Source organism: Mesocricetus auratus, unplaced genomic scaffold (assembly GCF_017639785.1).
Source record: "Mesocricetus auratus isolate SY011 unplaced genomic scaffold, BCM_Maur_2.0 Super-Scaffold_100004, whole genome shotgun sequence".
NCBI lineage: Eukaryota > Metazoa > Chordata > Mammalia > Rodentia > Cricetidae > Mesocricetus > Mesocricetus auratus.
The window spans coordinates 94,969,004-94,992,677 of record NW_024429189.1 but is presented as its reverse complement, the minus strand read 5'-3'; the positions used below and the strand labels follow the sequence as shown (position 1 = coordinate 94,992,677).

The 23,674-nt window shown below is 49.3% G+C and overlaps 2 long non-coding RNA genes across 4 annotated transcripts in view; one reads left to right on the top strand and one right to left on the bottom strand.

Annotated features, from left to right (window-relative positions):
- Positions 1–23,674, top strand: part of LOC106021011 — a 114,985-nt gene that overhangs the window by 15,152 nt on the left and 76,159 nt on the right. The gene's annotated exons all lie outside the window — the stretch shown is intronic.
- On the bottom strand, positions 865–9,066 carry LOC121140510. The gene is made up of 3 exons (XR_005877390.1): positions 8,004–9,066; positions 6,076–6,232; positions 865–1,289 (listed from the first exon to the last, which is right to left on the bottom strand). It is a non-coding gene; the product is annotated as an uncharacterized LOC121140510 (long non-coding RNA).

Here is a 23,674-nt window from a genome sequence, read left to right as displayed (position 1 = left end):
CCCACCCCTGGGTGCTGCCAGTCCCCGAGGCCCCACCCCTGGGTGCTGTCAGTCTCTGAGGCCCCACCCCTGGGTGGAGTCAGTCCCCGAGGCCCCACCCCTGGGTGCTGTCAGTCTCTGAGGCCCCACCCCTGGGTGCTGTCAGTCCCCGAGGCCCCACCCCTGGGTGGAGTCAGTCCCCGAGGCCCCACCCCTGGGTGGTGCCAGTCCCGGAGGCCCCACCCCTGGGTGGTGTCAGTCCCGGAGGCCCCATGCAGCCCTCCCTTGTGAAGATTCAGCTGTCCAAACTTCAGCACAGCTGCCCTTGTCCTCGATGCAAGGCTGAGGTTATTGGTGACCAACCCCATCTGCTGGGCCCGCAGGGTTCTCACAGCCTGTCTACATCCTGTGGGGACATGCAAAGCCTTCTTACTGTGTATCTGAGGTGGTGACCTTTTTTTTAAAACTTCTATCATCCCTGGTTTAGGCTAGCCGTGGCTCATGTTGGAGTCTTGCCTTGGCTCATGTGCATTTGCTGTTTCGTTGCTGTGATAAACACCATGACTAACAGCAACTTAGGGAGCCTGGTCTCGTGCCTGAAGCAGAGACCATGGAGAAGCCCTGCTCAACGGCTTGATTCCCCACCCCCACCCCCAGACTGGCTTTCACTATGTAGCTCTGGCTGGCCTAGAGACATGTAAACTAATCTGACTCTCAGAGGTCTACCGGCCTCTGCCTACTGTGACCATGAGGGGTCTTGGCTGCTTTTCTAAAGTGGCCCAGGCCCACCTGCCTAGGGAATGGTACAATCCCGAGGGTGCCCAGTTCTATGTTAATTAACAAGTGATAAGATTCACCACACACATACCCACAAGCCAATCTGATACAGGCAATTTCTTAACTGAGCTTCCTTCTTGTCAGGTGTGTCAAGGTGACCACCACACCAGCCACCACAGCTCATGTGTTCTATATAAAACATGAAGTTGAGAGCCATCCCCTTCACCTCTTCATCAAATGACCATTTGTGTCAGGGGGGGTTGGGGACAGAGCACACAAGTTCGCCCACGAGTTTCCCAATATGCGGCATTTGCAGGTGCCTTGGGAATACAGGGTCAATGTTGGGGACACTGTGCAATAGAATGTGTGGCCATGGTTGTCTGGACGGCTGGGGCAGGTGGGAACGACTCGGGTGTTCAGCCAGCATCCTCGCTTCATTACCCGTCCTCCCTGTCGTCTTTCTTTCAACCCTCTCTCGTCAAGTACTGGGTAGTCAGTTACTGTAGTGACTAACATCTCCAGTTTGACAGGATCTGGAACATGTAGAAGGCAAGCTTTAGAGTGCATCTCTGACAGAGTGCTAAGGTTGGGTTTACTGAGGTGGGTAGACCCTCCCTGAATGTTGACAGCACCTTCCACTGGCTGGGATCTCAGGCTGTAGAAAACAAAGCCAGATGAATGTTCATTTCCTTCTCTCCCTCTCTCTCCCTCTCTCTCCCTCTCTCTCTCTCCCTCTCTCTCCCCTCCCTCCCTTCTCTCTCTCTCTGTCTGTCTCTCCCTCCCTCCCTTCTCTCTCTCTCCCTCTCTCTCTGTCTCTCTCTCCCTCCCTCCCTCCCTCCCTCCCTCCCTCCCTCCCTCTCTCTCTCTCCCTCCCTCTCTCCCTCCCTCCCTTCTCTCTCTCCCTCCCTCCTTCCCTCTCTCTCTCTCTCCCTCCCTCCCTCCCTCCCTCTCTCTCTCTCTCCGTCCCTCCCTCCCTCCCTTCTCTCTCTCCCCTTCCTGTCCTTCCTGGTTGGGGATGCAATGCATACAGGTACCTAAAGCTCCTGTTGATGCGCCTCTCCTGCCATGACTGACTGCACCCTGGATCTGTGAAAGCCTCCGTGATGTTGTTTTTGTCACAGCCAGGGGAAAGCAACCAACACAGCGGGGACACGACCTTTGTCACCTGTGTGTAGTTTTATCCTCAGAGTTCGTGTGTCAGGTGTGTTGCCTTTCCAGCTGAAGCAATCTTCTCCTTTATTCTATTTTTTAGTATATGTATGTGGGACTGAGTGTGTGTGTGTGTGAGCGTGTGTGTGTGTGAGCGTGTGCTTTCGTGCATACGCACATGCGTGCCCACACACCACATTTGTACATGTGCCTTCAGAAGCCAAAAGAGGGCTTCAGAACCCCTAGAACTGAAGCTATATGTGGTTGTGGATCTCGCGGTGTCCTCTGGGAAACAGAAGCCTTTGCAAGAGCAGCAAGTGCTTTTCAACACTTAACCATCTCCCCTAGCTTGTGCTGCCTGCTGAGGCTGGATCGACAACTCATCTCCCTGCAGGAAAAGTAGTAATGAATTAAAGCTAGAAGTTCTAGTCCTTCATTCACCTCATTTGCAGATTCAAAAAGACCTCTTGCTTGGCTCAAAAGCTGCTGGGAAGGTCAATTGGAGGTCAGTATGGTAGCCCTGAAGGCACTTTTCCAGGTGAGGCAGGAAGGACAGCTGTGAGGTGTGGCCTAGAACAGCCTCCTCCAGAGGAGGTGAGGGTTATGGACAACAAGCTCTATGGCTGGTCTCCAGTCCCCAGTTCAGTCCCAGGGGGCCAAGTGGTGGGTGAGCCGTCTCCTTTAGAGTCAGCATCAGGCAGATGTGCTACTGGGGACCAGTGCTCCAGTCCTGAGGGTGACAATCTGTTATGGAGCACCATGTGCTCCATGAGGGACCTAGACCTCTAGAGTCCCCTTGGCATAAGTGCTATTTACAAAGACTATAGAATCCATCTCAGCAGCTCAGTGCTCACTGTCTGACTGCTGGTGTCTGCCCTGAGGCTCCCCCTGGAGCACTGAGCACCCCACTGGAGTGCAGACAGGGACTGTGGGACTTCCTGGAGGTTCCCTCAGAGCACCTGTAGGTGACATGGGGGTATAGGGAGGTGTCCATGTCTAGCTTGTCTGGTTCCTTCCAGAGACCAGGCTGATGGGAGGCTCTGCCAAGGAGGCACAGGCTTTATTCAGCAAGAGCAGGCTGAGGATCAAAGCTCTGCACTGAGCTACTTTGCTCTGACTCCTCCAGAGCAGGGACATGGACCCTGACAGAACAGGAAGCAAATGACTGCCTACTCAGAAGACAGTTGTCAGACAGTTGTTTTCAGGGAAGTGGGCTGGCGGGAGGGAGAGAAGGGAGTAGGAGTCCCAGGCTGTGAGTCACCAGTGAGGGCCTCAGTGTGTGTCTGGCATTGACTGTGTTTCTGAAAATACATATGCTTCCTGCAGCTCAGAACATGTCCTTATTCCATGACAGTGTCATCACAGATGTAACTACTTAGGACAAGGTCTTGTAGAATGAGGTGAGCCTCTAATCCAATGTAACTGATGGCATTAGATAAAGGAACCTGGGGCTGAAGAGATATGGCTCAGCAGTTAAGAGCACTGGCTGCTTTTCCAGAAGACACTGGTTCTATTCCCAGCACCCACATAGCCCACAGCCAACTGCAACTCCAGCTCCAGGAGATCCAGCGCCCTCTTATGACCTCACTGGGCACCAGGCCCTAATGTGGTGCACACACATATTTGCAGGTAAAACACCCATACGAAAAGAAAACAAGCAACAGTAACCAGACAGACAGACAGACAGACAGACACAGGCCCTGGCCTGGGAGGTTGGAGGCACCGAGACACAGCCAAGGGATCAAGAGAAGATTAGGGAAATGCCAGGAGCGAATCCTTCTCTTGGGGAACACACAGCACTGCTGAGCCTTTGCTTTGGGACTCTAGCCTGGAGATGGATATCTGTTGTGCGGAACTATACAGCCACAACCCTAGTATATGAGCAGCGCGTAGCTCACAGGTCGGAGGACTCCCAGACCCACCTCAGTGGGAATCAGCTCCTCAAAGAGTGTCTCCTGATCATGGATGTGCTGTCAGCTTTTTAGCAAGAAGTCTTTTTTGAATGTTTAAGTGAATCAAATAGTCTCGCTGTATCTCAGTTTTTCTTAAAAGTAACAACAATTAAAGAAAAAGAGGCTGTGAGTTTGATAGACAGCAAGGGGTGGGTACATGGGAGGACTTGAAGGAAGGAAAGGAACAAAAATGTAACTATATTATCATCTCAAAAAATAAAAATTATTTGTTAAAAGTGGCTTGACAATCTGAGGTTCAAAAGCAGTATTTGAACTTACATTTGCTAAGGAAAGGGTGGGGATTGAAAAAGGAAAGATGTGTCCCATCCTTACACAGAATGAGACACTTTCTATTAGTCCGTAGAATGTGCCCCTCTCTGGGTCCATTGGGGGCTCCGAACCCTGGTCTGGCTCGCTCCCTGCAGCTCATCTCACACCGAGTCTCGCCAGCCCCATCCGAACTTTCACCCACTCTGCCACTTTCCTTTCTCTTTCTCCAAAGTTCATGCGCATCAGGGAGCCAGTGAGTGCACTCCTGGATATGGTTTCCCCAGGGCGAGGACCAGTCAGTCTCCCAATGGACAGAGGCGTCACAGCGACTGGGGACTTTTGGCTTGTTACCTAACTGTTCAACAGGAGTGGTGGCGAAGCCTCAGAGGCACAGGCTCCAACAGCACATTCAGAAAAACAGGAACCATCAATTCATGAGAACTTGAAGAGAAAAATAGTTTAAAGAACCGAGAAGGTGCCACAGTATAGTGAAAGAGTGTCGGGTTTTAGAAATGACAGAAATGAGCCATGATGGCCTCACAGGCCCCGCTGAGGCAGTTACGCGAGACATAACCGCACACAAACACGGATGTTTCTTATAATATTACAGCATTTACAGGCAAAGAGCAGCTTTCTGAGCATTTCGTGGAAAGTTATTTTAGTCTCAGAAGTAGCCTACAGCAATGAATATTTTGTCAACGGAGTGAAACTTTGACTTCAAAACCAAGAAGTGGGGAGAGAGGACTCAGGCTTGGGGTGACCTGCAGGCAGGTTGCTGGGGTTGCTGGCTCTGTGTTCCCTTTCTCTGGAGTTCAGGAGACTATAGGTTCCTGCCCTCTTCAGAAGGTAAGGGGGGTATTCGTGTGGCCGAGCAGAGAATGCTTCCCCCGAGGTCTCTCAAACACAATCATTTCCTACATAAGTATTTAGTAATTTTTTTACTCTAATATGGAAGTTGTTACCCAAAGCAGTGCAAAGACAGTATGTCTACAAGATGGGCATGTCTCACTACTGTAAGGTAACTGCTGAAGAAAAAGGCAGAGGAAGTAACAGGTAGAAGATGCCCCAAGGACAGAGGTGCCCAAGAAGTCACAACTCTGGGATCTGAAGAAAAGTCAGGGCAGAAAACAGCTCAGCAGGTGGAAAGCCCAGGAGACACAGATGCCCGGGGATGGATGCAGGCCAGGAAGGATCCTGGGAGACACTGGATGCTAAGAAAATCAGATTCAAGTACCTGTGCCCTGGAAGATAGTTAAGCAAAAGCCAGGAGGAAACAGGTCTTATTTTCTGAGTCCCTTAGTAACTAGGGAAATGCAAAGATAGCCTCACATGAGAAGGGACACACCTACTAAAGAGAGGCCCACACTGCAGAAGATGGAGGATTTGAAGCTGTCAGGTGTGGCAGAGGCCGGAATCTGGGTTGCAGCGATGGAGAGCCAGCCTGGGAGCCACCACTTGAAGAAGTCTTTCCAGAATGCCCTGCTTCAGAGTTGCCTCCTTGAGAACCTACGAGCCATTAAGACCTGTACTCTCCAGCTCTGAGCCCATGACAGACGTAGGCAAGGTTGGACTCTGGAACATCTATTCCATGTATTTACAGGAAGGCCTGCAGTTGTTCAACGTTCTGTTGGCACTTTCTTGAAACTATGCGTGTACGTATGTGTGTGCACCCATGCATGTGTGTTTGAGTACTCAACTGTGTGTTGTGTCGAGTTTAAAAGTCAACTTTAGTGCTCTCCCTCTTTTTTGTGGCAGGGTCTCTGACCCAGCCTGGAGCTTGCCATTTCAGCTAGAATGGCTCCCCCGTGCTCCCCAGATCTGCCACCTCCTCCCCACTTCCCCCAGCACTGGCATTACAGGTGCAAGATTCCACCCAGGTCCTCACGCTGGGCAGCAAGCACGTCACCCACTGAGCCATCTACATCTCCCAGCCCTGTTTGAAACTTACTTTTTAAACATGGAGCTTCGCACATTCTTATTTTTTTTCTTTTAAACCTGGGCTCATGCCTAATGTAGCCAGGCCAGGACTTCGGTCCTAATCCCTTTCTTGATGAGCCTGCACGATATGATGCTTCTGGTCCTCCAGCATCTGCTCCAGGGAGCCCCTGTTGAAGACGGAGCCAGCACAGAGGAAACCAGTGGGCTTTATGACTTGGACTCCTCACCAGTACCTAAAGTAACAGCGGCTCCTACTGATTTATGACATGTGGTGTAAAAGCAATTTACATAAATGAATAGGCGGAGATAGAGTTTGTGGTAGAGATCTGCCTCCTACTCCCCCAAGGTCAGGGCCTCCAGTTCCATGACTCAAAGCATCCAGCAGGAGGCCTAGGTGTACCATGGAACCACAGCTTAGTCCAGAAGCAGGCAGTATTCTGAATGTCTCCCCATCTAGGACTCCAGGTCTCTAGAAAGTTGGCTGTAGAGGACCTCTTTGTCCCCATGGAAGACATGTGTCACAGGGATGGACTGTTGTACTTTTCTGCCAATCTCATGACTCCCTTGAGAATGAGGAAGTGGGTTCTGGATCCTTCTTTCACATCACAGGTGTCTGCTACTCCTTGGTCATCCCTATATCCCTACCCTTTGTCTTAGGCAGTGGGAGCGGAGAGAGCATCATTGAACTCAGAATCTGTCCCTCCATGAACATGAGTACCAACTTAAAGAGAACATGCTTTACAGTGACAAAGAAGGCCCCATGGGCCCCAGAGGTGCTCTGCTCTGTTTTACCAAGGCCACAGTTGCAGGGCTTGACTCAACTAACATGAAAGCCTGTGAGACCGGACACCCACACATCCACCTGCAGGCACCTTGATGCTGTGTTATGTTTGGGCCACCTGTTGGTCAGTTGTTCTGGGGCAGTGAGGCCTGCAGAGGCTGGTATTGGAGCTCAGGGGGCGCTAGTGAGCTGTGCAATAGCTAGTGGGTGTGATTCTTCACAAGACCTAGAATTAGTGTGGGACCGGAAAGCCCAGATGAGCCAATAGACAGAAATATTTTTAACTGCAAGGTATCTCAGGACCTTTAATCATGGGTCATAAGTATCCAGACATGTACTTCAACAGTAGCTAGCAAAGCAGAGACTGCAGCTGATGTTGGAATATGGATAAAACAAAACCCTTCTCCACGTATGGATCTGTCTGCTTTGGAATTTAATGGGTCGCAAAAAATGTAATTTAGGACGACACGCAACTTCTGTTAAGACGAGAGGGGTTAAGTTGCCAGGAAACTAGGTGCCATTTGGATTGAAATACTCAAAACGTGAAAAGGGCTGGGAAGACGGCTCACCCGGTAAAGCGCCTGTGTCCAAGCATGAGGACCTGAGTTTGGATACCCAGTGGCCATGTAAAAGTGGGAAATGTCTGTGACCCCAGTGCAAAGGGTTCTGCTGAGCTGAGCTAACTGAATGATTTAGTTTCAGGTTCAGCGAGAGACCTTGTCTCAATAAAACTAGGTGGAGATTGATAAAGGAAAACGCCCATGTCATCCTCAGGCCTGCACCTGTATATGCGTGCACACACACACACCCCACACGTGTGTGAGTGAGCCCACATACACATACGCGCACGCGCGCGCACACACACACACGCACACACACACACACACACCACAATTCCAATATTAAAAATGAAATGGCAGAAGAATCAATCCTCCAGAGGAGAGGCATGCAGAGGAATGTGACTGGTACATCTGGACACCTTACCTCAGGCTGTGGTGATGAGAAAAGCCATCTATACAGAGCTTTCATCGCCAGACCCTGCTGTGGGAGTCTCTCACCTGTAGGTTGCATGCTTGGGGGTGCCTGAGGGTTTTTTGAGGAGGGAAGCGATTGGTGAGCAGATAGGTTTAGAATAACAACTCTGTGAACAGAGTTACCTTGAAGACGCAGTGGAGATCCTTAGTCCTCTTGGAAGTGGCTTTTAGCATGGGACCTTGGTGTGACAGAAAAAGAACAAACCTTGAGCTTTCAGGCATGAGAGCCACAGTCCCGGCCGAAGTGACAGCAGAGACAGGATGACTTTTGAGAGTCCGGGCCACTCATGTCACATCAACAGTTTAAGAACTCAGAGCAGATGGCACCACCGGGGCCTCCGTTTGTGCATGTGAGGAAGGAGAGGTGTGAGGGCTGGGCTTGGCACAGTTTCTCTCGTGTGAACATTAAGAACATTGCAAAGTGGAAGTGTTGCAAATTCAGTGAAGTACCTCTTGGGGACCGCCCCTCGGCTCCCCAAGTGCTTACCGTCTGAGCAGCCACCAATAACAACCGGAGATACCTGTTTGCCAGGCGCTACCCCAGCCACCCCTTCGACAAGGCTGTTCTTTTGTGGGACATGTGGAGACACTAAGAAACCTTCGCCACGGCTCCAGCAGCTGTAGATGAAGCAGAGGCTCACTCTGGCCTTTTGCTAGGATGGGTGTGATGGTGTTCTTGGTACTGCTGGTTAGCAGCTATAGTCCCAGACAGCATTAGTGAGCATGCAATGAATAAAGAACATTCAAGTTGAACTCAACTCTGCAAATAGTGACTGTTGGATATTTGGAACCAGCAAAACTCCCTACTTGTCGAGTTGCATGCTCTAGAATGTCACCCTGCCGTGCACGGAAGTTGTTCAAGGAAGAATGAGTAGATAAATAAGTCAAACACGCCCTGTGGTTCAGAAGTCATGGGTTTTGCTTCTTTGTGTTTACATGAGAGACAAAGAACATTCTAGAGGCAGTAGTTTTTAGATTCTAGAAGCAGTAGTTTTTAGACCGCAGCTCATATTTGAAGTGAACGCATCTCCTACAGAAATCCCACCAGGAATATTCCCATACACTGCCTCACCTACAGTGCAATTACACTGATATATAATCGCTTTGGGGTGCAATTCTACAAATACATCTGTGTGTGAAGCTAAACCCTTTTCTTTTAGTTTATTTTTATTTGTGTATACATTTGTCTGCGTGAGGGTGCCAGATCCCCTGGAACTGGAGTTATAGACAGTTGTGAGCTGTCGTGTGGGTGCTGGGAATTGAAGCCGGGAAGAGCAGTCAATGCTCTTAATCACCGAGCCATCTCTCCAGCCCTCTAAGACCAAGGCAGAGAAGCAGGACAGATGGGTGAGAGGCTTTGGGGCAGATGTGGTAGTCAGTGATCATCTTCAAGAACACCAATAGCCATTTGCTTCGACATTCGCTGCTGGCACCTATGGCCATATCACCCTGGGTGCTCCTGATCTCTGAAATACGCTGCTATAACATTCCCACGTGGCGACTAGGGAGTAATGACATTCAAACAGTGAAAACATCACACTCAGTCCTCAGCACACCTGCCAGGATGTAGCCCCCTGGTGGAGCGCTTGCCCAGCTTGGGCTAAGCTGTGAATTCCATTCCAGCACCACCAGCAAACAATTCATCTCTATAAGGTGATCTCTGATAGAAATGAGATGAGTAAGAAAGGCATTCCAGTGGAAGCGACTGATCCCTTTAGAAAGGTAAGACCTGAGCAGTGGGAGACTTGGAGGAGGAGGGACGATTCTACAGGGCTTTATGTGTAATGACCCTGCTGTGGATTTGGCTGTGCCCAGGCAGGACCAGGCCTTGAGAGGCAGGTGAAAGCTACATGCAGAAGGGACCCAGGTTGGAGCAGCCCTGCTGGGCTAGCAAGGCTGTGAGCCAGAAGGGGGCACTGTGTACTGTCTGTCTGTCTGGGAGTGTTGGAGGGATCAAGAGTGATTTCTGAAACACAGTTGTGTAGGTCTGAGGAGCTACTCCGAAGGAAGGGCTTGAAACTCAAACGTGAAAGCTGCAAACTGTTGACTCCAAGCCACAGGGCTTTCTGAATTATACAGTTAGTCCTTTAGCAAGTCTTTTAGTGTGCAAACCTGTGAGAGTCCAGAAGTGTAGAGCAGTCAGTCCATAACCTCCTCGTTCACTGATTCCCATCTGGAATATTCTTTCTTTTACCTCTGCTGCTGGTGGTTTTTGTCAACTTGACACAAACCTGGATATATCTGAGAAAAGAGAGAATCTTAATTGAGAAAATATCTCCAGAAGATTGGCCTGTAGACAAGCCTGTGGGCTTTCTCTGGATTAATGATTGATGCGAGAGTGCCCATCCAACAGGAGTCAGTGCCATCCCTGGACAGGTGGTCTTGGGGTTATTGGAAAGCAGGCTGGACCAGTTATTATTCCTCCATGGCCTCCAGGTTCCTGCCCTGAGTTCCTCCCCAATTTCCCTGGAAGTCATTTGGTCACAGTGTTTTATCACAGCAATAGAAAGCCTAAGACACTTCCTATTACAGTGTTCATACTATCAGACCACCTACTGGGATCGTTCTTTTTCTGTTGCTGTGCCCATTATGACCCTGTCTCAGTGGTCATGCTTGGGTTCAGTTGTTTCTTCTCGTAGCTCCCAATGGCTCTCTCATGCTGGGGGTGGGTATTTTTGTGTGTCTCTGTAGTTAAAGGTGAAGTCTTAACTTTCTACCACTTTCCTTGCTGTCTAGTGCATCGCTGAACACTGTGGAAACAAACTTGGCCAGCTGGTTGGGTCATGTGGGTCTGGGTATCCTCTGGGCGCTGGCTGCCTCTACTCTATATGGTGGTCCTCGCTGGAGAAGACCTGAGTCAGACACAAGGTCTATGTACAGAAAGCATCAGCTCCGTGGTCATCAGTGAACTCAGAGTCGCATTAGGCAAAGCCTTCATTTCTTTCCCTGATACACATAGGCTAAAGAGAAACCACTGACTGTCTCCTGCAGCCCCTCTAGGCCTGTGGGATGCGAGGTCTCCTTTAGCATCCAGAAGTACAGGCTGCATCTGATGGCTGGAAATTTCGGGTTTGCATTGAATCTCTCTGTGCACGGTGCCAGCCTCTGATCCACTTTCTGCCCCTTACTACGGGAAGGTTCAATCCACCTACCTCCTCTCCTCTCTCACCGGGACAGTCCCAGGACCAAAGCTTTTGGCTGCTTCACCTCTAACAGGTCCTCTGCTGTCTGGTCATACTGCCTGTGTCGTTTCAGTGATCCCCATTATTCTAAAACTGCAGAATGAAATAGTCTCGGAGGGGCGGGCCATTGCTTCCCCCCTTCATCATGCCTTGGGGGCTTTGCTTAACTGGTGGGCAGGCACCATTTCTGTTAATAATTGAGTTTCTTTTTTACTCTTTCTCTTTATGTTACTAAAGTCCAGCTCCTATGGGTTTTGTTTGTTAGTTTGTTGCACGAAGCCTTGCATATCATACTAACTCATTCATCTTACCAGATGGATCCGGTCTCCTATTTGCTAGTTTAGAATTCATATCCCACTCTGAGGTCAGTCATAAGTAGATCTCACAGGTACCATCTACATTACCAAGTCACTGAACAGGGGGCAGAGGGGACAGGATGGAGGACAGCAGTCTGAAGCTTGACTGAACACCAGTTGTGCTGATCAGAACTGTGGGGCTAGAGCCGGGTTGAGACTGAAGTAGAAGGATTAAATTCAGGGCCAGCTTGGAGAACTTAATAAGACTCGGTCTCAAAATAACAGAACTAAACAAATAGGCTAGGGCTGTAGTTCAGTGAAAGGGTCCCATCTAGCATGCTTGAGTCCTTGATCTCCAGTACCAAATAAAATAAAGAACCGGGGTCTTACTGAGGTCTAATAGCCTTTCACCTGATTTCTTCACTCATTGGCCTTAAGTGTCTGCCATAAGATAATGAGATAAATTGTGACTCTTTTTGCTGGGTTTTGGGACACAGACCTCCTTTTCCAAGGTCTTCTAAAACATGAGTTTTGGCAACCAATTTTAGAACCTTTTTGAATATGAAGCTGAGAGTTCAGATCTTGGCTGCTGGGCTGCTCGAGACAGACGTCACATCTGTTTCATCCCCCTGTTACCCTGTCCTGTCTCTACCATGGCCCAGACATCCACAGTCCTTGCAGTGGTTAATTGCACATGCTGACTGCTAGATCATAGTTCCCAGGTATTTGGGCCAACGCTATTCTGATGTGTGTGTGTGTGTGTGTGTGTGTGTGTGTGTGTGTGTGTGTGTGTGTGTGTTCAGGCAGATGTAGACACATATTCATGTGTGTATGCATGTGTACATGCAAATGCACATGTATGTATGTACACATGGATGTAGAGGACAGATGTCAGTATAGGTGTCGATCTTTCTCCACCTTATTTATTTTTTTGAGACAAGGTCTCTTCCTGAGCCTGAAGCTTGTGGGTTTGGCTAAGCTAGTTAGCCAATGAACTCCAGGGATCCATCTGTCTCTCTGCCCCTAGAGCTAGGGCTCTGGACAAGTGCCACCACATACCCTGCTAGATTTTATGTAGGTGTTGAGGGCTCAGACTGAGGTCGGTATGTTTGCACGGCAGGCAGGCACTGTACCAGTTAAGCTGTCTTCACCCCCCAATTCTGTTATTTGGTTTTTGGGTGCTAATGCCTTTTCCTGCTGGGCATCTCACTGCCCCTCTCTAGTTATGTTGTTTATTTGGGTGGGTATGGGTGGGTAGGTGCTTGAATACCATAGCATAAATGTAGAGGTCAAAGGTCAGTCTGTGAGAGTTAGTTCTCTCCTTCTGTCATGTGGATTCTGGGAATCAAACACCCTTACCAACTGAACCGTCTTGTTGACTCCCTTATTAATTCTTTTTTCTTAATTATTTACTTTATGTTATGAGTATAAGTGTTTTTTCTTTATGTATGTAAGGGCACTCACTGGGTATGTGTCTGGAATCTATGGAAACCGGAAGAGGACATTGGATTCCCTGGAACAGGAGTTACAGACTATCCATAAGCTTCCATGTGGGTGCTGGGACCTGAACCCAGATTCTCCGGAAGAGCAGCAAGTGCTCTTCATTGCTGAACCATCCCTCCAGCCTCCCCCACCCTCTGCTATTCTTGGTATTGCTGTGAAGGTATTTACAAGATGAGATTATCGTTTAGATCAGCGGGCCTCACACAGCCAGCTGAAGGCCTTCATAGAAAGACTAACCTCCCAGGAAAGTCTCGGGGCCTTAAAGCCTCATGGCCATGCTTTCCTAAGCCGCCCAGGACTGGAGACTTGTAGCACTTATTGTGACATCAGAGGAAGGCCTGCTTCTGCATTATCAGCTCCCTTAAGGTCTCTAGGCTGCTAGGTTCACATGGAATTGCAGCCCCACCACTGTGTGAACCAGCCTTTAAATTGCTGTCTTTGCCTGCCTGTCTGTCTCTCTATCATGCACATATATGCATGCACATGCTCTATGGACTAATGTGATCATCTTCCCAGTATTAATGCTATTCTCCGTGACACAAATGACACATAAGGACATGGAGCAGGGACAGAGGTGTCCTGCTGTTCTTTGCAACCAAGCTCTATTGTTCTCTAGCTTATTTAGATGTGCATCTCCCCCCCCACCCCCAGCACCTTCTGCTGGCTTCCATTTAAAAGCACGTACCAAGCACTTACTCTGGGGTGGCTTTGGTTTCCGCAGGCCCGGGACACTTTCTCCTCTGGCTGTGTCATCCTACATTTCATGTTTCATGAGACCACTGCCGTGGGTTTATGCTGCTTTCTCTCCACAGTTCTTCTCTGACTTCAGTCTCTAGTGTTTAAAGTCATGGAGCCGATAGCATCATTAGATTGGGGATTTGAAGAAACAACATTTGTTTACATAAACTGGTAGATATACTTATACATCTGTGTATAAATACACTTACATTCCTAGTGATTCATTTGAGAGCAGTATTCGGGGACCACTGAGTTTAGTGGAGGTTGCTTCTGTGAGCATAGGAAGCGAGGACTTGGAGCATAGGCAAACATAATGTTTACACTGCTAAAGGAAACATCACCTCCTTCCCTGGAAACCCTTAACTGCCAATAGCTCCAGAGGGAGGAGTGGGGCCTCATGACGGCCTCCCTATCTGTGAGGGAGTGTTAGAGGGCCCAGCCTTGTTCAGGCAGCCCCAGGTGCCACTAGTTCTTAAGTGCAGTGGCCATGCCGTGTTGAAAAGACAGTCCTTCATGGCCGCCTCCTCACCGACTGTCTCTCACATTCTTCCCATCTTCCTTCTACAGTGTTCCCTGGACGAGGAGAGAGTAACACCGACTCCCATTTAGGGCTGAGCGCTTGATAGTTGCTTATTCTCACACTTAAATCTGTTATGAGCCTTGGCATTAAGCAGGGGATAGCTCTTGAAAAATGTTCTAGTTTGTAGCCCCGGTGTTGGACTCGCCTGTCTTACTCATGACCGTGCAAAGAGGTGCTGAGTCAAAGAAAACTGTAAACACACTGAGAACATACTGCGGCTGATCCAGGGGACCCCAGTGTACCTACCATGAGAAGTAAGAGAAAGTAACTGTGCCGTCCAAAGGTGGCGAGGGAGAAGATGCCCTTCCTCTGCAGAACCCTGACTACACCCCAGCTGTCCTCAGATCCATCTGTCCACACAGACAGGAAGGGCTGGGCAGCTACAGGCATACTTGCACACATCAGGGAAAGGAAACCATTCCAGAGTCAAGGGGGCTCAGAGGACGGGCAGAATGAGAGCACCCAGTGGTTCTGCTGGCCCCGGGGACCTAATAGTGCATGAAGATCGGTACCCATCTTTGTGGACAAAGCCGCCTGACCTCTGTAGAGCACTAGTTCTCCCACCCTTAACGGAGACAGGCCCCATAAGGCCTTCTCTTTCTGAGGAGGTCCACAGTCTCTAGGTTTTTGTCTTATAAAATGTGCCCACCTGATGAGATTTTCTTTGCACTCAAACTTAGTCAGGGAGCCATCCCTCTCTTCACAGCAGCTGTGAGCTCTACACAAAACTTGAAATGAAACCCAGTAGGTAGTAAGGAAGAGCCTGTGTGGGGGAAAGAGGGCATTATCCTGACAGTGGTGCCTCCTGTGAGGATCACTGCGAGATCCTGGAGCATCCTTTGTAAGGCGCACACGCCGCTCACAAGGTCATCCGAGTTGACAATCGAATTATTCTGGTCTAAAACTCCTGAAAGGAAAATCCGGAGCCAGCATTTAACACTACCATGAGGGAAGGCCCGCTTCTGCACCCCACCCCCTCAAATCTTACAAACACTGATTCCGGCTTGCAAATTTCTTGTCTGAGTGGAAGTCACCTCAGATCGCTTGCATTAGTGGCAGGTGTGACTGCACTCCCCACTTTCTAGAACGTGCCTTGAATGTGAACTATGCATTTGTTTTGTTAAACCCCACAAGCCTGGAGATTTCCAGTGCAGAGTGCAGAGCCGCAGAGCCTGGGGCTGTCTGTCCACTCTCGGGGGCCCAGCTCCCCTTGGACCAGCGCCAGTGAATCTCGGAAACGGAGGGGTCTCCCTCTTGCCTGTCTCCTTCCCAGCCTCTGCAAGCTGAAGCTCCATTTACTGGAGAAGCTGGGCCCTAGCCGCAGGGCTTCATTCTTGACACTGCGACTAATTCTCCACTTTATATTCGTGATTGCCCTTCTGAAAGGAGAATCTGCTTCCAATTGCACCTGGGCATTCTAAACGCGATGCAAATGCACTCGGGTTGGCCCCCTGCGCAGGCCAACTTTGGAATGAAGAGTGAGGAAGGCCCTGGTGGGGTGAAGTGGCCAACTCATTTGCATAATGGTGTTTGAGGCTGGGTGAAACTGAAACCCTAGCCTGTGTGGGTGGGGCCTTGTTTCTCAAAGTCATCACAGCTGCCCCCACCAACTCAGGCGCCCTCCAGGCTCCCACCTAAGCTAAGGGATGGCAAGGCACAGGCACTGGGGGCACCATTGTGAAGCCAGATAAAACACCTGGCGCTTGGACTGGCCACAGGCTCTCTGCTGCTCTCTCTGACCATGCATGCGGAGTCCTTCATTTCTGATTCACATTGCAATCTGTTGGTGGGGCCTGGCTTGTGGCATGGAGAGCCTTGGAAAATAAAGCCAAGGCACTTTTGTCTTCAGTCTAATGCCCCCCCCCCCAGCTGAGTTGACACCGTGAGCCAAGGCAAAGGTCCGATGCTCTCTCCTCCAGTCGTTTTATCAATCATCTGGAATCTTCCAAGTCTTGGTAGCTGAGGGTTCGTCGAGGGCAAGACCCACAGGTTACTTGGGGACCCTCAGCTTTCCAGTGTCATAAGAGGGTTTCCCACCTACTTGGTGTCTGAGTAAGGCCTATTCAGTCAGAAGTAATGCGACATCAGACAGCTTCTGTCACGATTGGCTGGAAAATGTCCCCAGTGTCAAAGTGAGGCATTATTATTATTATTATTATTATTATTACTATAAAGCCAGGATGTGTCTTTTGATACAGGAGAGATTTGCCCCGTGGACAGATTTTTCACATCCATGTTCCTTATATGCAGAGAGAAGTCCTTTGTGGTTGCACTTCCTTTTGCTCTGTCTTTAGCTTGTGGCAGGTTCATGTCCCCAAGCCCCTACTGGAGAATCTTCCACCTTGGAGGAGGTCTCGGCTCCTTTGGGGATAGTGTATGAATATTCCGAAATCCACTGTAAAAACCAGGCTGACTTGGAAGAGCATCACCTCTTTGATGTAGCCTTTGGTACAGGGCCTCTTGTGTAGTGTTAGAAGTCTGAGTCTGTACATGGGGTCAGTGGCATTCATGTGGGTTTTTCTTAAAGATGAGATAAAGGAATAACAACACGTGCTGTGTGGATGCAGGTGGGCTCTGGCTCAGAAGTAAGATTCACAGTTTCCAGGGTGCCCTGAGGCTAGCCGAATTTGCAGTTTAAGCCATCATTTGTACCCAGGACAAGTGTCAGGATCCTGGTTTTCAGTCTTCTAAGAAGAGGCCAGCTTCGGGCTGTCTGCTTTGTTTTTGAGGATGTTTTGATGTGAATAATGAAAGGGGGGGCAGTGTAGTCTGCAGAGGCGTGGGACGCTTGGTTTTCTGTTTGTTTGTGGCTTTATTTGTTTTTCGGTACTGAGGGTGGAGCCGGGGCCTTGCTAATGTTGACAAGCATTCTACCACTGAGCTATACGCTTGCTCACAGCTGCAGTTCCTCTAAGCACTGGTGGGGTGTGGGCTTTGAAAACCTATGGATGAAACCGTAAGTCAGAGACAGAGGAGCGACGTATTTAACTAACTTCTAAGTTTTGACTGACTAGTGTTATTTTACCTATATCATTGAGGAATAAGGAGGAAAGTGGTTTTAAAACTAGAGTTGAGCTGTGTTGTGTTTATTTCCCTAACATTTCCTAGGTGTTGATAATGTCCCAGATGTCACACTGACATAAAGAATAGGGAATGCTCCCCGGCAATGGCAACTTTATAGTTTGGGGGGATAAACGTGGCATCAGGGCTTGGGTTTCCTGAAGGTCAAATACCATGCTGCAGGCCAGATTTGATGTGTGAAATATCCCATTTCACTGTCACACAAGAAAGTCACTATTATGGCTCTATTTTATAGATGAGAAAGGGGAACACTGAGAGGTTAGGTAACCTGCCCAAGACAATACAGCATATAGACGGCAGAACCTACCATATGAAGGCAGACAGTTGGATCAGATTCCAAAGAGCCTGCCCTTAATCTCCATTCCCACAACACTGTGAACAGCATGTAGGGAGTCAGAGAACTCAGGGTGGGTGAAAACATAAGACTCCAAAGACTGTTCTCGTCACGGCCATCCGTCCCTGACTTCCCCATCACATAGCCGGAAGGCTTTGTGCTTTGAGCATATTGAACCAAAAGATGCCCAGACAGATGGAGGAGGCACTGGATGCCCCCAGCTGCCTCTAGCAGCTCTGACCAGTTAGGAGGCTGACTGGAGGAGAAGTACCTTCCACGGGAGCCAAGCGCTTGCTTGGCGCTCTCTGTTTCCTGCCTCTCTTGGGCTCCTTGGTGCAGCAGTGCAGCGGTGGAATGGAGAGCCTTTTCCCTCGCCTTTGTGGGGTTCCCTGGGGAAGGGCAGCAGCACTGCGAAGAGGTGCTGGGCTGGGCAGGTGCCGGAGGATAAGTAAGCACCCAGGGACTCGGTGGAGGGGAAAGACAGTAATTGTGAGGAGGAAGCGTCTGCCAGCAAAGGCGGCAGCTGTGTGAGCAGCACGGCGGTGCGATGACCTCTTCTGAATGGTGTCCATGCTTGAGCCGTCCTGGTCTCCTCCCTATCTTCTTGCCCTTCTTCTCCAACCCATCATGTGTTACTGGTGCTTGTTAGGGACAGACTGCTGTCCTGCCCTAAACTCCTGTGACAAAACTCTAACCCCAGTGCCTCAGAATGGGGCTGTACTTGGAGGGGAAACTGAGGTAGAATGAAACTACGCAAGTGGGCCCTAATTCGATAGGACCGGTGTCCTCCTAAGAGGAGGTGAGGGCCTAGACACACACAGAGGGAATAGCTCGTGAAGAGTCAAGACGAAACCATCCCTGCTCACACCTTAAGACTCTGTAGCAGAACGTCTGACAGAAACAACGTCAGATTTATTTTGACTTGTGGTTTCAGAGATTTCAGGCCACCATGGTGTTGAGGGCCTGCCTATGAGAACATCTTTGTCTGTGGCCGTGGAAGCTATGACAGACTCCTCACACGGAAGCCGACCAGGAAAGCAGAAAGGGAGGTAGTGGGTGGGGGAGGGGGTGGAGGCTGATGGGGTGGGGGGAGTGTTGCTAGTACCAGGGATTGGTAGAACCTAGTGGCTCCTGTCCATCAACTAGGCCCCGCCTCCTAAGGCTCCTCAGCCTGCTAGTATTCAATACCCGCAGAGACATTTTGCATTCAATCTATAACCATCTCAGACTTCCCAGCTTCAGACTGAGGGTAAATGTTGCTGTGGCCACTGGGCTGTGAGACTTAAAGTCCAGTCTAGAGGGGATGGGATCTCTGTATTGTGAGCCGAGGACTCAGCGAGGCTCTGGTGCCCTGAGACAGTGAGGAAGTCCTTGCTAGAGTTTCCTGGAGGAAACTACTATTCTACCTGGAGGCTCTGTTCAGATTGGACAGAAAGTAGCTCAAGAGTGAACAAGCTGATCTCTGAGGGATTCTAAACCACACTTTGGATTTCCAGGAGGCAGGCAAGGTTGGAGGTAGAGCTTGCAACCCCATGTGAGGTGGAGACTTCTGCCATGAGCCTACTCTGCTCCTAACCTCCTCTCCTAAGGGAAGAAAGAGGCAATGAGTTGCCTGCTATGTTCCGAGTCTATATGTAGAGCAAAAAGGCCAAGCAGGGGTAGCCCACGGGCACCTGCAGCTTGACAGCTCCTGGTGTCAAGACCACAGCACTCAGAAACCCTTCAGCCATTAGCGATGGAAGACACCAATCCTGGCGATGAGCTTGAGTGGATGCTGGCCTTAGACTCTCAGCCTGATGACAGGGCCTTTTAAATGTATATTCGTTGATGGTCACTGACCAAGATCAGGGCAGATGCCTCTGACTATGAAGCAAAGAAAGCCCAGAGCACTAAGAACATCTTCAAAAGCACACTTGGCGCAGAGTCGGGTCCTAGTTCTTCTTTAGCTGAGCCCTCCCGTGTGAACACCTTTTCTTACCCTGAGCTATTGTGGGCTTCAACTGGGGAGCCAAGGACACTGAGGTGCTTAGTATTCATTCGGTATGAAAAAGCAGGGCACTGTCTAGGCTAAGGTCTTCAAACTGTCTCCAAAGGGCACTGGGCCCAAAGGAAAACATGATGCCTAGGGTAGAGGGAATTGATTTCTTCAAATGGGCCGGATGAAAAATGACATTGAAAATGGACAAAGAGCTAAAGGTTGTGCCACGTGATCTCTTCTGTGTTTTACCAAACTGTTTCATGCGACTCTTTCTATTTCTGAAGGTTGTAACTTCCACAGTGACCTCCTTTGTAGTTATTGGGCAACTATAGAAGGGATGGAAGAAACCTGTCTGACAGCCTGGGTGACCCTGCTTGGCAGATTTCCCAGTGCTAAAGAGCAGAGGCCCCTTGAGAACTGCTGTGCACTGGGGCTTCCTGGGTCCTTTGAAGTACCCTCTGTGTCTTTACTTAAGTGTGGCAGACTGTTAACTGGCATAGGGACACTCTTTGAGGAAAGAGTAATTCACATTTGCAACTCTGTCCTGTAGAGGTGGAGAGCATAATTAATTATTAATTAATTAATTAATTAATTAATTAGAGACAGAGTCTCATGCACCCTAGGCTGGCCTCAGATTCACTGTGTTGCTGAGGGTGACCTTGAACTTCTGATCTCCTGCCTCTACCTGCCCTTTTCTGGATTACGGGTGCATGCCAGCATGCCCAGTGTATGTGGTGTTGGAGAGTGAACACAAGATTTCCTCCATGCTAGGCAGGCATTCTACCAAAGGAGCAGCACACTTAGCCTTGCCTAATGGGGCCTTTTTAAAAAAAGATTTGTTTTTATTTTTATTTATGTGAGCATGCTAAGTATGCGAAGGTGCCCACAGAGGCCAGAAGGAGAGGCAGCCATCCTGTAGCTGGAAATCACAGGTGGTTGTCAGCAGCCTGACGTGGGTGCTGGGAAGCCAACTCTGTCCTCTGGGAGAACAGCCCATGCTGTTAACTACAGCCCCTCTTCCCGGCCCCTTTAGTGATTCTTAGTATCACCTTTCTCATTCACATGAAAATGAATAAGAAAACAAAAGGTCTTCAATTGTGTGAAGTAACAAGAAATGTATCTGCAGAGAGGGAAAGCATACAGCAAAGTTGAATGTGTTTAGTGCTGGCCACAACCAGATGCACTAGCCAGAAGCAGACTGTGAATGCTGAAGCCAGAATGGACAGTTGAAGGGGCTGGGGAACTCAGGTGACCTGATGGATGGAGGCTGGAGAGATGGTTCAGCTCCCGAGGAGGACCTGGATCCAGTTCCCAGCATCCACATGGCAGCTCACAACCATTCATAGCTTGAGTTCCCGGATATCCAGTGCCTTTTCCTGACGACTGAGGCGAGCACCCGTACACATAGATACACACAAGCAAAACACCCTACACAGAAGATAAATGGCTTTTTAAAAGCACGAAAGAGAAGTGGCATGTCAAGTCAGTGTCCTGTGGCCACCTGGTGTCCTGTTTCTTCCTCATTGTTATAGCCCGAGACTTTTGAAAAACGAGACTTGTAAGAGCAGCATGGCAGGCTAAGGGAAAGGCAGTTTATGGATTGAGAGTGGTTCTCTGATCTCTGGTCAAGACTCTTGTTACTGTGAGAAGAAATGCTGCCATCTCTAGCCCCTAGGCACCTGTGAGCATGGGGACATCAGTGGATACCCTTTGCCTTGACCGGAAGCCTTCGTTCTTTTAATCATTCAGTCTCTGAAACATGCTGGAGGGTTACTTACATTTTCACTGCGCTTGCTGTACCAGGCAAAATACATTTACTTATTTAAAAGATTATGGGTACTTGTGTGGGGCATGTGGTTCATGTGTATGTAGGCATGTGTGGAAGTGTATGCTTATGTCTGTGCCCGGGCAAACATGTGCAGATGAGAAGTCACTCTCAACTTTATTTATTGAGGCAGGTGGTGCCATCAAATGCAGAAATTATCAGATGGGCTGGCCTGCAGGTCCCAAGAACCTTCCTGTCTCTGCCTCCTTAGCTTGGGTTTATAGGTGCACAAGGCCATATCCAGTTTTTTGACAATCATTTCACTAACTGAATCTTCTCTCTATACCCTCTTTAAAATATTTTATGATCTTAATGTGCTAGTGAATCCCATCATTTTACTCTTTGACTGTCGTCAGATGTTTGTGAAGGCCTATCTGGGGTAGGTTTGGTGTAAAAATACAATCCCCTTCTATTTGAAAACTGTGTATGTTATTGTGAGTAGGGCCGTGCATTTGCCACCCACATGCAGACTTTTGTTCTGATCTTAGATAAAACACTAATAAACAGGAAGCTGAAAAAGAAAGAAAGAAAGAAAGAAAGAAAGAAAGAAAGAAAGAAAGAAAAAAAAGTAATGCAATTGTTCAGATTTTTTTTTTTGAAGGGCATCTGGGCAGCACGACGAGGTGCTATTCTGGGCAGTCCCTGTAGGTGGCGGTGTTGAGAAAGAAATGAGGTAGCCTGAGTTTAGATAGCTGCTAGCTCCTGCTGAGGCTTGAACTGGGCACTCCTGAGCCTGGCTACACCGTCCAGCTCTTTCCTCTTTATTTGTCCTGAAACAAGTTGTAGAACTTTAAGGAGGTGAAGGTCAGGTTGTTCCTGTGGGAAATATGTTTTTCTTCTTTATTCTTCAGGTTGAATTCGCAAGAATATTATAATTCCCCAAATCCTTTGTGTGTGTGTGTGTGTGTGTGTGTGTGTGTGCGCGCGCGCGCGAGCGTGTGTGTGTGTTCAGGCACAAGCAATTTAATAGCAATATGCATCCCTTTGTTTACTTTTATGACACGTTAATCTAAGACTGTTGTAATGCTAATAAACTAGGAAAATCTGAAATGTTGTGATTTAGTGATTTAGTTTCCACAGTGACAACTGCTGTTTGATATCCACTTCAAGATTCTGAGTAACCCCCACCTTCCCAGGCCCTCTACCCTCCTCAAGTCCTGGTCTGCCCCAGCTGAAGGGTTTGGAGTCTCTTGCCTTTGAGAGCAGACAGAGGCTAAAAGGAAGTTGGGCCCTTGGGTGTGTCCATGGTCCTCCGTCCCAGCCGAGCCCTGTGCTGGCCTGTCTGTCTGTCTGTCTTCTGTGGCTTCCCACTTCTCTGTGAGACCGGCAGAAGTAGGTCACACAACCTGTGCCTTAGACTCCCTAAAGCGGTCCCACCTCCTTGTGTTTTTCCACCGCCTGGAAACCAGGAAGGAAACCGGTACAGGTGGCTGGAAATGATCAGAGCTCTGAGGAGCTGCAGTCTAGTCAGATGTTGCCTTCAGCCTGTCGGGTTCCCTGCCAGGGAAATGAGGGCAAAGAGAATGTCCCAGGAAGTTCCCAGAGGCACCCACAACACTGATGTCCCCTGCACATCACCCCAGGCCTCATCTGAACTCCACAAACTGCTCCCGTCCAACCAGCTGATCAATGGCCCCCACATGCTGCGTCTTGCTAACCCCCTTCTATTTTTTGTGTGGGTTGCTAAGTGGAGCCTGGTGTCAAATCTGGAAGGCTACTATGGATACTTTTGCAGGGCTGTGAGACTGGCTGGGAGGAAACAGGGGACTCCAGAGGTCTGGCTGGCATGAGCTCCGTCTGGTCCAGTAAAATATTGCTGTTGTTTATGTCAAAAAGTGGGCAAGATGCCAGGCAGCCAGGGAGCCAGGGATGGTGGCGGAGATCTGGGAGGCTGGAGTAGGAATGCCAGCCTGGACTTCTCGGGGAGTTCAGAGCCAGCCTGGGCTATATAATCAGACCCTGTCTCACAAAAACAGTAATAGGACAAAGAGGGGAGAGAGGGGGGGCTTCGATGCATCATATACCCCAGCAAAGGCTTCTCTGGGTTCACCCTCTTGGCAGAGAACATGACCCTGAATAAGTGATTTTTCTCCTGGGTTCTGGGACAAACTCAGGGGTCAGACTTTTCACAGTGAAGTTGGTGCTTGTGTCGTGTCTAATGAGAGCTGAAAGGCCTGTTTCACAGGTTCCAGAATGCTTCTTTTAGGACCCAGTGCACGGCCATTGTTCTTAGTGTCCCCAGCCGTGTCTCATAGACACGTAGCTCATGCTACATTC